General features: G+C 45.7%; 1 pseudogene; it reads left to right on the top strand.

Moving 5' to 3' along the window:
* Positions 1-746: 746 nt before the first annotated feature.
* LOC106565975 (twinfilin-2-like) lies at positions 747-17,726 on the top strand (annotated as a pseudogene).
* The last annotated feature ends 7 nt before the right edge of the window (positions 17,727-17,733 follow it).

Here is a 17,733-nt window from a genome sequence, read left to right on the forward strand (position 1 = left end):
CAGTAGTAGCACATACACTGGGATTGAATGCAGTTGATACTCATAGTGCAAGAAGCATGGGATTGATGTATGATCTGAATTCTTTTCGGTATTAGACAAACCCACACCAGCGAATGGCCTGCAGCAGCTGAACTCAGCTAATCTGTTTATGTCATAGGGGCCATATAGATTTTTTACCAAGGCCTTTGGTCTAATTCACCATCTCATTCTCTTAGATAAACTAAAATGCTTGAGTTTGCACGAAGGCCTTGGAATTGGTTTTCTGAGTAATTATTGAAATCAGAATTACAAAAAAGGCCATTAAGTTCAATCACTTGATGCCGCTAGGTTCAATATTTGGACCATTGTTATTCTTCATTGTTGGTAACTGTGCGTTAACACAAATGTTCCCTTGTGACAGATTGTGTGCCGTACACGTCCATTAAACACATATCTCTGCAGTCTTTGTCAGTAGTCTTCAGTCCTCCATTTACTTATCTCCACCACTGAACAGTGCACCAAATTACAATCAAATATTGTTGAAAACAGTTTAACAGAAATGCCACTGGGTCAGGGGCTCAGGTGAGTGTGGTTTTAAGGTTTTCTGGTCACTAGTTCGTCTCTCAAGCAGACCCTGGTGGGCTGGGGGTGGGGAGGATGATGGACAGGCTGGACAGTCAGTAGCAGCTAAATTTGGGAGAGAGGGGATCAGGTTGCCTCTCTGAACACACATGATCCTGCCGTAGTTACTTAGGCTGTGTCCTCATCATACAGTCACACTCACTCAGACCAGTGCTTAGTCACGCAGGCTTTATCAGTGCAGTTATTGCCGCAGGTTACCCCATTGTGTGTCTTTTTTTGGCTGGGCTAAATCTCCATCATCTGCTCTGGGACTTGGCTTGGCTCTACCGTCTCTGTCTCTCAACCCCCCTCCCCCCTACAGCACACGGCGGGTGGGACATACTTTGTGATGAACTGCCATGTTTCTGGTTCTCGTCGTGACGCCAGAACTAGGGGAGTTCTTGGCCAGGGCAAGGGGTGAAGCTATCCGCCTCATCCAGGTGCAGATCCAGGACGGTGAGTGACCCAGGGGACAGCGGTGGAGTCAGGTTGCAGGGGCAGGAGGGATCTAGGACGGGAGGGGTCTTGGTAAGGCAGCGCAACAAAATGTATATTATTTGGATATCTTGAATTATTTCTCCTGAATTGCCAGTGTTATGTGATTAAACTGATCTAACTGTGTGTTTTGTATGATGATGTGTGTATTTGTGAAGGTGTGTGTGAGTTATCCATGTTGTTCGCTGTTCTGCTGTTCAGTCACTTGATTGTGTGTATGACGCTGGTGGAGATGTCATTGAGTTGAATAAGAACAAACATTTCACAATGTGTTTGGTCAGATGATGCATTCAGTCTGTTGAAAGGAATTGCAAGAGAGACTGACTGCTTTCCTCAACTTTGTGATGGTGGGCAAGTTGTCAAGGTTTACAGTGCCTTGCAAAAGTATTCAGACATTTTATTGTGTTACAAAGTGGGATTAAAATGGATTGAATTGTCATTTTTTGTCAACAATCGACACAAAATACTCTGTAATGTCAAAGTGGAAGAACACTTGCAATATTTTTTAAAGATGAATTAAAATGTAATATCTAAAATATAGTCGTTGCATAAGTATTCAGTTCCTTGAGTCAATATGTTAGAAACAAATCAAATTGTATTTGTCACATCCGCCAAATACAACACGTGTAGACCTTACAGTGAAATGCTTACTTACTTACAAACACCTTTGGCATCGATTACAGCTGTGAGTCTTCTTGGGCAAGTCTCTAAGAGCTTTGCACACCTGGATTGTGGAATATTTGCCAATTATTATTTTCAAAATTCTTCAAGCTCTGTCAAGATGTTGGGGATCATGGCTAGACAGCAATTTTCAAAACTTGCCATAGATTTTCAAGCAGATTTAAGTAATACCTGTAACTTACTTGGCCACTCAGGAACATTCACTGTCTCTTAGTAAGCAACTCCAGTGTAGATTTGGCCTTGTGTTGTAAGTTATTGTCCTGCTGAAAGGTGAATCCATCTCCCAGTGTCTGGTGTAAAGCAGACTGAAGCAGGTTTTCCTCTAGGATTTTGCCAGAGCTTACAGTAGCTACATCCCATTGCTTTTTATCCTGAAAAACTCCCCAGTATTTGCCAATGTCAAGTATAGCCATAACATGATGCAGCCACCACCGTGCTTAAAAATAAGGAGGCAGTTACTCAGTGATGTGTTTGGTTGGATTTTCCCCAAACATGAGGCTTCACAGTAGGCCAAAAAGTGTATTCCTTTGCTGTGTTATTTTACACTATTACTTTAGTGCCTTGTTGCATACAAGATGCATGTTTTGTAATATTTGTTATTCTGTATATTTGTATTTTTTTCACTCTCTCATTTAGGTCATTATTGTGAGTCACTACAGTGTTGTTGATCCATCCTCAGTTGTCTACCATCACAGGCAATGAACTCTATAGCTGATTTAAAATCACTAATGGCCTCATGGTAACATCCCTGAGCAGTTTCATTCCTGTCCTGCAGCTCACTTCAGAAGGATGACTGTATCTTTGATGTGTCTGGGTGGTTTAATACATCATCCACAGCATAATTATTAACTTGACCATGCTTAAAGAGATATTACATGTCTGATTTGTTATTGTTACCCATCTACCAATCACTGCCCTTCTTTTTAAGGCTTTCAAAAAGCACCCTGGTCTTTGTAGTTGAATCTGTGTGCGAAATTCAATACTTGACTGAGGGACCTTACAGATGTTATATGTGTGGGGGACAGAGGAAGGGTTAGTCATTCAAAAATCATGTCAACCCCTATTATTTCACAAAGAGTGAGTCCGTGTAATTTGTGTGATATTTTTTAAACCAAATGTTACTCCTTATCTAATTTAGGCTTGCGCCAACAAAGGGTCTGAATACTTACGCAAATACTTTATTTTAATTCAGAATAGTTTTTCTCAAAAATAAAACTTGGATATTTCTTTCACTGTCACAAGCATTGAAAGGATTAGACCAAGGTGCAGAGTGTATAGTGCTCATCTTCAAAATAACCAAACGACAAACAGTTCCGTAAGGTACACAGACTATACGGAAAACAACCACCCACAAAACCCAAAGGAAAACAGGCTGCCTAAGTATGGCGTCCAATCAGAGACAACGAAAGACACCTGCCTCTGATTGGAAACCATACTCGGCCAAAACTGGAAAACGAAACATAGAAAATGAAAACTAGAACACATTTCCCTAGAAATAAACAAACCCCAAAACACACAAAACAACCCCCCTGCCACGCCCTGACCATTCTACTATGGCAAATTACCCTTTTCACTGGTCAGGACGTGACAATTCACTTTGATATTACAGAGTATTTTGTGTAGATTGTTGACAAAAAAAAGTAAATTCAAACCATTTTAATCCCACTTTGTAACACAATAAAATGTGAAGAAATCCAAGGGGTCTGAACACTTTTGCAAGGCACTGTATATGATCCAGTCAAGATATCAAGTTACATTAAACTTCCATTCAGAAGGGTTAGTGGAAAATATAGTCTGAGCCCTCACTGGACTCACTGTCTAATGACACTCATCATGACAAAACCTGACTGTTGATTGCACCTTATGAGCCGCTAACAGCAGCTGTAGCAGAAACTCACTTTAGTCAGGTAACATGACGTGATTAGGAGCAAGGGGGCTTCTTATTTTCTGATAATCCTTTCAGGGTAGCTTTTCAGTATAAAAAACACTTAGATTACCACAACAATAAACAGCCAGCTACATGCATGAAACCACTGTGGAGATGTTCATCCAGGTGTCAGGCATAACACTCAAATGGCCAGATCTCTCACACACTGTGATGTTCCTTGGTCCATCCGTGAGCTGAGCTGTCACACAAAATAAGTCTAACATTCATCAGACATGATTTATTTTCCTCTATGTGCCAGACTATACATGTGTGAAACATACCATGAGACAACAGGTTGGCCTGTGAGGTTAACAGATATTTAATGAAGTACATCTGGGATGTTCACAGCTTTTTTATGACATCTTGTGGGCCTACTGATGCACTGTCTGGTCCATCAGTCAAACTGTAGACATCTGAGACTATGACTGATATGGGTGTGGAGTCTGGCTCGAGTTGGACTGTCTCTGGGTAGTTTACAGGGTTGTGTCTAGTCTGATGTCTGGGCCTATCTCCAGGAGGTGTATAGGCCAACAGTTGGGCAAGTATGCAGATGGGGTACAGTGGTACTGTCTAAAGTTTCTCTGGACTGTTTTTTAAAGTATGCATGAGGTCTCCTGTCTGTCTCCTGCTTTTTGGAGCTGTCACTGCGCTATTGAGCTATTTGGCGCTGTCTCTGAGCTGTGTGTGTGTGCACTTGTCTTCATGTGTTGATCGTCTGTCTGTGATTGGACTTTATGTTGTTTCGTAATTCTATGCGAGTGCGTGTGCATCTTGTCTGTGACCTCATTTTATAGACCTGGTAATTAGTGATCTATTTCTAGTAAATACCACCAATGTGTCATTTTAAACACAGCGCCTCCGCTGTCGTCGTGCATGCCAAAGTTAGTGACCCTGGATCATTTAGCAACGTTCCTTTTCTGATCTTGTCAATATTATTGAGAGAGAATTAGTTGAGTGCACAATCGAGGACTGCCATGTGGGCTACTGTCAATCATTGACAGACTCAACTCATGAAATGGTCCCTATACACCAGTGAGATGAATAGGTCCCGAGACCTGATGAATAGTTATTGATGTGTTGAGACTCATTTAAGCCAAGCACAAGAGTAGGGGAAAGATAAGCCACAGAAGAGGCTTCAGTGCATGGAGTAAAAGAGATGAAGTCTGATATCACTGCAAAAAGAAGAGCATTGGCTGGACTACAGTGGCTTCGGTGGACAGAGAATGTGTTTTTGCGTGTGTGTAAAGGACGTCACGCTACTTGCTTAGCCAGTACCACTTCCTTCTGATTCGGCTCTCACCGAGACTCAAACCCAGGACTCTCTAGCACACATGACCGTCTTCCTTAAGCATCTCATCAGTCTGTGCCATACAAAAAGTTAGCTATTCAGTGGCGACACTTCAGGCTGAGGAGTAAGTTTCACACATCACCATGTGCTACGACCTTAGTGCTGAGCTAAGCGCAACTGTAGATCTGAGACAATAGGCACCACTGTAAAGGATGTCACGCTGCTTGCTTAGGGAGTACAACTTCCCCCTGATTAGGCTCACACCGAGGCTTGAACCCAAAACCTCTGCTTTTCTAGCACATGTGACCGCCCTCCCAAAGCATCTTACCAGTCAGCGCCACACGAAAAGCTAGCTATTCAGTGTCACAAGTGGGGACACTTCAGGCTGAGGAGTAAGTTTCACACATCCCAACCTGCGTGTATGTGTAGCTGAGTAATAATGTTCAAAGCATGGGTCAAGGTCTGTAATGACTTGTACTCTGTTTTTCAGAGCAGCTGGTGCTGGGGACTTTCAGAGAGCTGGGACCATGACTATAACCACTTCCTACTTCCTCTGCTGGACGACAAGGAGCCCTGCTACATCCTATACCGCCTCAACTCCCAGAATGCACAGGGATACGAATGGATATTCATCTCCTGGTCGCCTGACCAATCTCCAGTATGTGTAACCGTTCAACCAAGGTTATTATAGTACATGAAAACTGAAACTAAAAAAGATACAATAAATGAAAAACAATTTAGTAAACTGAAATAAAAAATGTCAACTAAAAACATTTAGAAAAGCTAAGACTATACTGAAACTATTATCTTTGAATGCAAAACTAAATTAAGTTAAATAAAAACCATCATAAATTATGTTTAGTTTTAGTTTCTTCTAGACTTTGGTTAAAAATCAAATGGAGTTTTCGAGCTTCTGAATCTAGCGGGTAAATGTTGCCAGTGGATGTCGATGTTTCAAATGGGCCCTGCTTGTGCATCACTATCCCTAGCTACCACTAGCTAACAGGGAATAAATCTTAAGTTGAGCACGAAGCATGACTGGGCCAAGCTAGAACAGCTTCTGAAGTTGTTGGAGCCGTTCGTAATCCACACCGACCAACTTCAATCTGAATCAGTTGTTGGAGCCGTTCGTAATCCACACCGACCAACTTCAATCTGAATCACCACATCAGTCGCTGTCTGATGTGGTGCCGTGCCTTCTCAACCTTGAGGCACACTTGCATTCAACTTCTGTTGCAAAACAGTTGGCACAGGTCCTCCTGAAGTCACTGCATGAGCTCTTCGCATGCATACTGAATTCTCTGGCAGCCAACTTTTATCCAACCCCTGCAGCAGCTTACCTGATGGACCAAAGCGTGTCTCTGGCACTTCGCTCAACAGAGATGTAGCCACTGATTAGGGAAGCAGAGTCTTTTGTACATCAGCAAATCAGATAGTACAGCCGTGAAGCAGCAGGGACCCAGGAAGATGCAAGCACGATGACTCATGCAAGCATCTCGACCGCAGTGCTTCAGAACAATAGCTTCCTCACATCAAAGATTGTGTCTGAGGTCACTGTCCTACCGGAAGGTCAACCTGGCTGGGCATTAAGTGCCCCGTGTGAGCTGCGGAAATACCTGGAAGAGGTCAAGGGTGGCATGTTAACAGAGTCACCTCTCCAGTTCTGGCAGGCAAGGATGGCTGTTTATCCAAAGCTGTGCCCTGTGGCACTGGATCTGGTTTACGCCCCTGCAACCCAAGCGTTCATAGAGACAATATTTTCTTTCCGAGGACAACTGTCATCAGGCTTGAGAAACCAAATGACCACCTCTCTGGAACGCAGAAGATAAACCAGAAAATCCTGTTTGGTTGAACGGAAACACACACAAGCTGGCTAGCTGTGAACTGATAGATTTGTGAAGCAATGTTGTATTGCTTATGTTTTTGCTGTTGTTGCCGCTGTTTTCATTAACCCTATTTGAAGGGGTTAGTCAGTGATATATGTCAAATCAAATCACATTTTATTTGTCACATGCTTGTAAACAACAGGTGTAGACTAATAGTGAAATTCATACTTATGGGCCCTTCCCAACAATGCAGAGAGAAAAATAATAACACAAGGACTAAATACACATTGAGTAACGATAACTTGACTATATACATGGGGTACCAGTACAGTCGATGTGCAGGGGTACGAGTTAATTTAGGTAGATGTGTACATATAGGTAGGGATAAAGTGACTAGGCAGCAGGATAGATCATAAACAGTAGCAGCAGCGTATGTGATGAGTCAAAAGAGTTAGTGCAAAAAGGGTCAAAGCAGATAGTCCGGGTAGCAACAGACTAGCACAGTATGAGTCATAATACCCATAAAACCTAGTGGTCAAACAGGGAAATGGTTCCAATCTTTTTTCTACCATTCATTTTTTCCATAGAAGATTTTAAAATGACTGTGTTTTAAGGTCTGTGTTTTGTGTAGATTTAGCCTGGCTTGACGCTTTTATAACCATGTAAATCTCTCTAACACAAGACTTTTATCAATATATTCACCTGTATTTACCCCCCAAAAAGTGAAATTCTACTTAGCTGCTAATGTGGCTATTATAAAGAACTACAAATGTCATGATGATCTGAATGAGACTGCCAAATTGAGGCAAAGGTAAGAATCTCTGGATTAACTATCTAATGTTAGCTAAATGTAGTAATAAATAAATTGACAAAATGTCTTAAATGGACAATTCTGTGAACTGTCTTGTGCAAGTTTTACAAGGTTATCAAAACGTCATGCCAGGGTAAGTCTAAACAGCCCTTATTTTAAGTGTTCTAAAAAAATGAAAATGAATGGTGGAAAAACGATTGGAACCATTTCCCTGTTTGACCGCTAGTTTTTATTGGTATTATGACACCTCCACTGTGGGGCTCTATTGGTTAACTGTTTAGTAGTCTTATGGTTTGGGGGTAGAAGCTGTTCAGGGTCCTGTTGGTTCTAGACTTGGTGCATCGGTACCGCTTGCCATGCGTTGGCAGAGAGAAGTCTATGACTTAGGTGGCTGCAGTCTTTGAAAAATGTTTGGACCTTCCTCTCACACCACCTGGTAGAGGTCCTGGATGGCAGGGAGCTCGGCCCAAGTGATGTCCTGTACGCACTCCCCTCTGTAGTGCCTTGCGGTCGAATGCCAGAAAGTTGATACAGCCAGTCAAGAAGCTCTCAATGGTGCAGCTGTAGAACTTTTTGAGAATCTGAGGGCCCATGCCAAATCTTTTCAGCCTCCTGAGGGGGAAGAGGCGTTTCCGTGCCTTCTTCACGACTGTGTTGGTGTGTGTGGACCATGAAAATTCCTTAGTGATGTGGACACCGAGGAACGTGAAGCTCTCAACCCGCTCCACTACAGCCCTGTCAATATGAATGGGGGTGTGCTCGGCCCTCCAGTTCCTGTAGTCCACAATCAGATCCATTGTCTTACTGATGATGAGGAAGAGGTTGTTGTTCTGGCACCGCTCTGCCAGGTCACTGACCACCTCTCTATAGGTGGTCTCATTGTCGTCAGTGATCAGGTCATGTCATCGGCAAACTTAATGATGGTGTTGGAGTCGTGCGCAGCCACACAGTCGTGGGTGAACACGACCCACTCTGACCCGCTCTGCTACATCCCCGTCGATGTGGATGGGGGCCTGCAACATAAACATAACATGTCAAATGTGCCATGACTTCATTTGTTGTTTTTTCCCTCTCTCTTTCTGTCAGATAAAGGTACTTTCACTAAAGGTAAAAAAGCATTGGATTGGTGTAAACATGGGCAAGAGAGTTTCCTTCCACCATATTTCTTGCACCAGTCTTGGCGCTTATCCTTTAAATCCAAGTCAAATTAGGATTGATTTATAATTTAAACCTAACCAAACCTATGTCTTGGCCATGGAGTTGAATGAAGTCCTCTAGTGGCCAAAAGCCTGTGTTAGCATGGGCAGCTCCATTGAGGATTCACCATTTTGATTTAGTCAAATGGGCGGGACTTCCACCTTCATTGGCTGATCCCTCCTGATAATCCAGTTGGCATGACCTGATGACCCGGTTGGAGTCATGATAGTGTAGCTGGGTCATCAGGAGGGAAACAATGCATTTTACTCGTGAAGAAGAAAATGGACCATTTCAAGATAGAGATGGCCTCAATGGAGCTGCCCATGCTTTCAAAGACGCCATCATGAAACAGATACAGAGATGTGTTACTTCTATCCAGGTCTATGGTCCTGACCAATGTATTACTACCCCCCAGTAGCAAGAAGGGACAGCTCCCCCCAAATAACTATATAGGCCTACAATGCATAATAGGCTCCCACGTATAGGCTACTTCCTGTCCCTAACACTAAAACTAAAACTAAATAATATAAAAACAAAATAGAAATGTTTTAATCAAACTAAAATTAAATGAAAACTAGTAAATCAAGTCTGAAAACGAACTGAAACTAAACAGAATTTCAAATAAAATCTAAAATGAATAGAAATAAAAACTAATATTAAATCACAAAACTATAATAACCTTGTGTGCAACACACACACATACTATCATGTTCACAGCAAACACATTTCGCTCAGATCCATGTCTCATTCACCCATTAATGTGTACTACAGGTGAGACAGAAGATGCTGAATGCTGCCACCCGTGCCACAGTGAAGAAGGAGTTTGGTGGTGGTCATGTGAAGGATGAGATGTTTGGCACAGCGGAGGTACAGTAGAAGCCATTTTTTTAACTGACGTACTCTGGTTATGCTCTCACCTGACTAATGAGGTTAGACCTGTTGGTTCTCAGCCTTCCCTAAATGGCTGACCTCTTATTTGCTCTCAGTAGGAGGACATCAGTCTGGAGGGGTATCAACGCCATGTGTCCACCAGCTCCGGCCCTGCCCCACTCACAGCTGCTGAGGTGAGACGACAAGCATCGACTAGGTTAATTAACCGGCATCGAGCAGGTTAATTATTAGTACATGTGTGTTTTCACATACTGAGGACAGAATGGTGGAGTCCCTCATCAACTAAGATAAGGAGGGTCACACATTTACCTCAACTAATGACCATGCTTTCTACATTAACCCTGCATAACTGTCACGTCGTGTGTGTAGGTGGCAGGGAAGTCAGGCGCAGGAGAAACAAACTTGGTGTAACTGGAGTAGTTTAATAAAGTAAAAACAAACTCCAAAACCAAAGTACATAATAAACATGGGTACAATAACCCGTTGTGCACCAATCCAACACGAGCACATAACAACAAACAATCTCTGACAAGGACATGAGGGGAAACAGAGGGTTAAATACAAAACATGTAATGAATGGGATTGGAACCAGGTGTGTAGGAAGACAAGATAAAACCAATGGAAAATGAAAAATGAATCAATGATGGCTAAAAGACCGGTGACATCGACCGCCGAGCACCGCCCGAACAAGGAGGGGCATCGACTTCGGCAGAAGTCGTGACACTACCCCTCCCCCCGATGCGCGGCTCCAGCAGCGCGTCGACACCGGCCTCGGGGACGACCCGGAGGATGAGGTGCAGGGCGATCCAGATGGAGACGGTGGAACTCGCAGGAGGGAAGGATCTAACACCTCCTCCACCGGAACCCAGCATCTCTCCTCCGGACCGTACCCCTCCCAATCCATGAGGTACTGAAGGCCCCTCGCCCGACGTCTCGAATCCAGGATGGATCAAACGGAGTATGCTGGGGCCCCCTCGATGTCCAGAGGGGGCGGAGGAACCTCCCGCACCTCAGCCTCCTGGAGCGGGCCAGCCACCACCGGCCTGAGGAGAGACACATGGAACGAGGGGTTAATGCGGTAATCGGGGGGAAGCTGTAACCTATAACACACCTCGTTCACTCTCCTCAGAACTTTAAACGGCCCCACAAACCGCGGACCCAGCTTCCGGCAAGGCAGGCTTTGGGTCGAGAGCCAGACCCTGTCCCCCGGTGCAAACACCGTGGCCTCACTCCGACGTGCTGAAGGTGGACGTGGGCGGTGTCTCATGTTTCCTCCGTGTGCCGGAATCAGTTGTCCACCGCAGGAGCCTCGGTCTGACTCTGATGCCAAGGAGCCAGAACCGGCTGATACCCCAACACACACTGAAAGGGAGAGAGGTTAGTGGAGGAGTGGCGGAGGGAGTTCTGGGCCATCTCTGCCCATGGCACAAACGCCACCCACACCCCCGGCCAGTCCTGGCAATAAGACATCAGAAACCTACCCACATCCTGGTTAACTCTCTCCACCTGCCCGTTACTCTCGGGGTGAAAACCTGAGGTAAGGCTGACCGAGACCCCCAGACGGTCCATGAATGCCTTCCAGACCCTTGACGTGAACTGGGGACCTCAATCAGACACTATATCCTCAGGCACCCCGTAGTGCCGGAAGACGTGTGTAAACAGGGCCTTCGCAGTTTGTAGGGCCGTAGGGAGACCGGGCAAAGGGAGGAGACGACAGGACTTAGAAAAACAATCCACAACGACCAGGATCATGGTGTTACCCTGCGAAGGTGGAAGATCGGTTAGGAAATCCACCGACAGGTGCGACCACGGCCGTTGTGGAACGGGTAAGGGGTGTAACTTACCTCTGGGCAGGTGTCTAGGAGCCTTGCACTGGGCGCACACTGAGCAGGAGGAAACATAAACCCTCACGTCCATAGCTAAAGTGGGCCACCAATACCTCCCACTAAGACAGCGCACTGTCCGACCGATCCCATGATGACCAGAAGAGGGTGACATGTGGGCCCAATAGATCAACCAGTCGTGGACAGCAGACAGAATGTACAGACGCCCAGCTGGACACTGAGGGGGAACGGGCTCTGCACGTGACGCCCGCTCAATGTCCGCGTCCAGCTCCCACACTACCGGCGCCACCAAACAAGAGTCTGGGAGTATGGGAGTAGGATCCATGGACCGCTCCTCTGTGTCATACAGCCGGGACAGTTTATCTGCCTTAACGTTCTGGGAGCCTGGTCTGTAAGAGAGGGTAAACACAAAATGGGTGAAACACATGGCCCACCTTGCCTGGCGAGGATTCACACTCCTCGCCTCCCGGATGTACTCCAGATTGCGGTGGTCAGTCCAGATGAGAAAGGGGTGTTTAGCCCCCTCAAGCCAATGTCTCCACGCCTTCAAAGCCTTGACGACAGCCAACAGCTCCCGGTCCCCCACATCATAGTTTCGGTCCACTGGGCTGAGCTTCTTAGAGAAGAAGGCACAGGGGCGGAGCTTTGGTGGCGTACCCGAGCGCTGAGAGAGCACAGCTCCTATCACAGCCTCGGACGCATCCACCTCCACTATGAACGCCAAAGAGGGATCCGGAAGGGCCAACACAGGAGCCGAGGTAAACAGAGCCTTCAGGTGCCTAAAAGCCCTGTCCGCTCCAGCCGACCACTGCAAGCGCACCGGGCCCCCCTTCAGCAGTGAGGTAATGGGAGCAGCTACCTGACCAAAACCCCGGCTAAACCTCCGGTCATAGTTGGCAAACCCTAAGAATCGCTGCACCTCCTTCACCGTGGTGGGAGTCGGCCAATTACGCACTCTCCATCTCCACTCCTGACGTGGAAAGGCGATACCCTAAGAAGGAGACGGACTGTTGAAAGAACAGGCATTTCTCAGCCTTGACGTACAGGTCATGCTCCAACAGGCGACCAAGCACTCTGCGCACCAGGGACACATGCTCAGCACGTGTAGCGGAGTATATCAGAATGTCATCGATATACACCACTACACCCTGCAGGTCCCTGAAAATCTCGTCTACAAAGGATTGGAAGACTGATGGAGCATTCTTCAACCCATACGGCATGACGAGGTACTCATAATGCCCTGAGGTGGTACTAAATGCCGTCTTCCACTCGTCTCCCTCTCGGATATGCACCAGGTTGTACGCACTCCTGAGATCCAGTTTAGTGAAGAAGCGCGCCCCGTGCATTGACTCAATCGCCGTGGCGATCAGAGGTAGCTAGCGGGTAACTGTACCCCACCGGGATTTAATTGAGATCTCGATAATCAATGCACGGACGCAGACCTCCATCCTTCTTCACAAAAAAGAAACTCGAGGAGACGGTTGAAGTAGAGAACCGAATGTACCCCTGACACAGGAATTCGGAGACATATGTTTCCATAGCCACCGTCTCCGCTTGTGACAGGGGATACACGTGACTCCTGGGAGGTGCAGCGTCTACCATGAGATTTATCGCACAATCCCCCGTTGATGGGGTAGAAATTGAGTCGCCTTCTTTTTACAGAAGGCGAGAGCCAAATCGGCATATTCAGGGGGAATGCGCACGGTGGAGACCTGGTCTGGACTTTCCACCATAGTAGCACCAACAGAAACCCCTAAACACCTACCTGAGCACTCTCACGACCACCCCGTGAGAGCCCTCTGTGGCCAAGAAAAGGTGGGGTTATGACAAGTTAACCAGGGTAGGCCCAGCACCAAGGGATACGCAGGAGAGTCAATAAGGAAAAGACTAATCTTTTCCGTGTGACCCCTCTGCGTCACCATACTCAAAGGAGCGGTGGCCTCCCTGATAAACCCTGACCCTAATGGTCGACTATCTAAGGTGTGAACGGGGAAAGGCACATCCACGGGTACAATGGGGATCCCTAAACTACGAGCAAGAGCTTGATCAATGAAATTCCCAGCCACACCTGAATCTACTAGCGCCTTATGCTGGAACACGGGGAAAATTTAGGAAAAGTGACAGACACAAATATATGTGCAACAGAGGGCTCTGGGTGAGAATGGTGCCAGCTCACCTGGGGTGACACCAGAGCACCCTGCCTGCTGCCTCGATTCCCAGAGGAACCAACCCGGCACCAACCAGCAGTGTGACCTCTGCGGCCACAGATGGTGCACGAGCGGGAACCCCCTCCGGTCTCCCTGACACCGCCCCTCCCAGCTCCATGGGTATTGGAGAGGGGGTGCGGGAGGATGGAACCACCAGACCCCGATCTGGACGTCCACGAGCAGCCAGCAGGTTGTCCAGCCGGATGGACAGATCCACCAGCTGGTCGAAGGTGAGGGTGGTGTCTCTGCAGGCCAGCTCCCGACGGATGTCCTCGCGCAGACTGCAGCGGTAGTGGTCGATCAGGGCCCTGTGGTTCCATCCCGCGCCGGCTGCCAGGGTCCTAAACTCCAGGGCAAACTCCTGGACGCTCCTCGTCTCCAGCCTCAGATGGTAGAGGCGCTCACCCACCGCTCTGCCATCGGGTGGGTGGTCGAAGACTGCCCGAAAACGGCGGGTGAACTCCTCAAAATGGTCCAACGCCGCATCTCCCTCTCCACACACGACGCTGGCCCACTCCAGGGTGCTCAGGATAGACCCCGGTTGGGCTGGTGGAGGCACTGGAAGAACTCCCTGTCTCTCCCAGCGGTCCATATTCTGGACAACGCGATCCACGGCGGCGCACAGATGGTGAAGCTTCTCCGCATGCTCCTGGACGCGCTCCTCCACCTCCATGTACCTTCTCCTGCTGAGTTCATATTCTGGTCAGAGATTCTGTCACGTTGTGTGTGTATAGGTGGCAGGGAAGTCAGGCGCAAGAGAAACAAACTTGGTGTAACTGGAGTAGTTTAATAAAGTAAAAACAAGTCCAAAACAAAAGTACATGATAAAATAAACATGGGTACAATAACCCATCGCGCACCAATCCAACAACACGAGCACATAACAACAAACAATCTCTGACAAGGACATGAGGGGAAACAGAGGGTTAAATACACAACATGTAATGAATGGGATTGGAACCAGGTGTGTAGGAAGACAAGACAAAACCAATGGAAAATGAAAAATTGATCAATGATGGCTAGAAGACCGGTGACGTCGACTGCCGAGCACCACCCGAACAAGGAGGGGCATCGACTTCGGAAGAAGTCGTGACAATGACCGACAACTGGGAAACAGTAACACTGGTTTGACCCCAACAATTCTAATGTATCACTTAAATAATTTAGAAAATATTTGTAAACTAAATTCAAGGTAATCATTATTCAAGGGGAATGAATAACACTAGCCTCCTCTTTGAACGGCAGTGACTGGCACTGTCTAGACTAGAGAGAGTGTAAGTGAGAGAGCATAGCACATGTCCATAAATGTGTCCGTGCAGACTGCACACCTGTGTGAACACAATATATACTATTTCGTTAAAAATGTTATTCTGCATTTTCTTGTAAAGGGATACTTGTTTTTTTGGCAATGAAGCCCTTTATCTACTTCCCCAGAGTCAGATGAACTCGTGGAAACCATTTTTATGTCTCTGAGTGCAGTTTGAAGGAAGTTGCTAACTAGAGCTAGCACAATTGCTAGTTAGCATTGGCTAATGAAACTACCTCTAACATCCTTCACACAGAGGCATTAAAATGGTATCCACAAGTTCATCTGACTCTGGGGAAGTAGATGAATTTCCAAACTCCTGTAGTATCCCTTTAAGTAATAATGTTGTGTGTCTGTGTATATGCTACCCCCATTAGGTGAAAACAGAGACCAGTGTAGAGAGTAAGAGCCAAACACTGCAGGGCCTTGCTTTCCTACTGCAGGAGGATGCCAAATGGGTTCTACAACAACTTGCACAGAAACACATCAACTACATACAGCTGGTGAGCCATATAGAAATGCCATTAGCCAACCAAATACAAACGATTGATATCTCTAGTGGCCACAATCTCAGCGATAATAGCCATGTATTCTGACCCAAGGCACACTGCCTGAGCCATACACAGTCATCTCAGTGGTAGCTGTGTAATATGTGTGTTGCAGAAGTTGGACACAGAGAAAGAAATGATAGAGCTGGTCCATTCCGACCCGACAGAGGCCCATGAGCTGCCTTGTAGGGTTCCACGGATACGCCCAGACACCTCTTCTTCCTCTATAAACACTCCCATGAAAGGGATTACTTGGAATCTGTGGGTCAGTCTCAGTCATTGGTTTTCTGCCCTGATCATTCTACTCTCTCTCTCTCTCTCCCTTAATTCAATTAAATAAAAATACAATGGTGCACTATTATAATGCCATAAATACTGAACAAAGAGTAGCAGGTCCAACCCCCCTCTTTCACTTCCTCTCAGTGTTCATCTACTCCATGCCAGGTTACAGCTGTAGCATTAAAGAGCGGATGCTGTTACTCCAGTTGAAAGAGTCGACTGCTGGATGAGGTGGAGAAAGATTACCATCTGGAGGTTGCCAAAAAGGTAATCCGCCGAAATTCAGATATTGCATACACAATGTGGTCTTTGTGTTTTTACAACACAGAGCAATATTGTTTTTACAATATTGCTCTGTGCCTGAGTGGCAGTGCACATTTACTCTGTTATTGTATTTACTCTGTGTTATTGTATTTACTCTTTAATTGTACTCACACTGTGTTATTACTCTGTGTTATTGTATTTACTCTGTGTTATTACTCTGTTATTGTAGTTACTTTGTGTTATTGTGTTTACTCTTTAATTGTATTCACACTGTGTTATTACTCTGTGTTATTGTATTTACTCTGTTACTACTCTGTGCTATTGTGTTTACTATGTGTTATTGTATTTACTCAATGTTATTGTATTTACTCTGTTATAATATTTACTATGTGTTATTACTGGGAATTATTGTATTTACTCTGTTGTTACTATGTTTACTGTGTTATATTTATTCTGTGTATTGTATTTACTGCGTGTTATTGTATTTACTATGTTATTGTATTTACTCTGTATTATTACGGTGTTACTGTATTTACTGTGTGTTAATACTCTGCATATTGTATTTACTCTGTATTATTAATCTGTGTTATTGTATTTACTGTGTGTTATTGTATTTACTCTGTATTATTGTATCAACTCTGTGTATTTACTCTGTGTTATTGTGTCTGTGTGCAGATGGAAATTGACAATGGGGATGAGTTGACAGAGGAGTTCCTGTATGATGTGGTTCATCCTAAGCAGCATGCCTTCCAGCAGGCCTTCGCCAAGCCTGGTGGCCCAGCAGAGAAGAGAGGCAGTAAGCGCCTCATCAAGGGTCCAGCGGATGGGGAGGGCAGGCTGGAGAGTTAGAGAGAGGGAAAGAGCTTTGTCATCACCCCAGCCCAAGCCTTCCCTAGCCTTCCCCAGCCCAGCCCTGCCCTCAATCCTCATCCTCCAGTTGCCACGCCATCTGGCAGCTTGTTTGGCCACGAGGAAGGAAAAAGAGAAGAACATGAACAGATTTCTCCTGTCATTTTTATTTTCACCTCCCTTTGCTTGTCATTACTGTACATGCTATTCATTAACATCAACAATAGTGTAAAACTAAGGAAATCAATGTTTTTCTCATTCTCTCTCTGTGTCACTTTTAAAAACCTTACATATACTGTTACGTTCCCCAGTTTCTGTGTTGTTGTGGGTTTGTATGTGTATGTGTGTATTTCAGGAAATGGAATCCTGGATTCCTCAAGCAGCTGATTGGTTGGCCCCATCGCTGATTGGAGCTCTGACCCCTCCCTCTCGTCAGGGGAAACGGCTGGCTCTTCAATTACCAACTCCTTCTCCAGCTTGATAAAAGTCAGTGTTCCTTTGTCAGAAAAATAGCTTATTTTTATGTCCTGTGTTGATTTGTTGTGGCGGTCAGTAAAAGTTTTGTGGATATTATTTTGTAGCCGCTCCTTCCGAGGATTGTGTATGCCAATATTTCAATAACCAAAAACACTAAGTATTAGTAATTATTCTGTTTCATTTGTTCCCAGGGGGGAAGGGGAATGCACCTTGGGAGTGCTTAGGCAAGAGGCCTGCGGGCAT

This window comes from Salmo salar, chromosome ssa12 (genome assembly GCF_905237065.1).
Source record: "Salmo salar chromosome ssa12, Ssal_v3.1, whole genome shotgun sequence".
Lineage (NCBI taxonomy): Eukaryota > Metazoa > Chordata > Actinopteri > Salmoniformes > Salmonidae > Salmo > Salmo salar.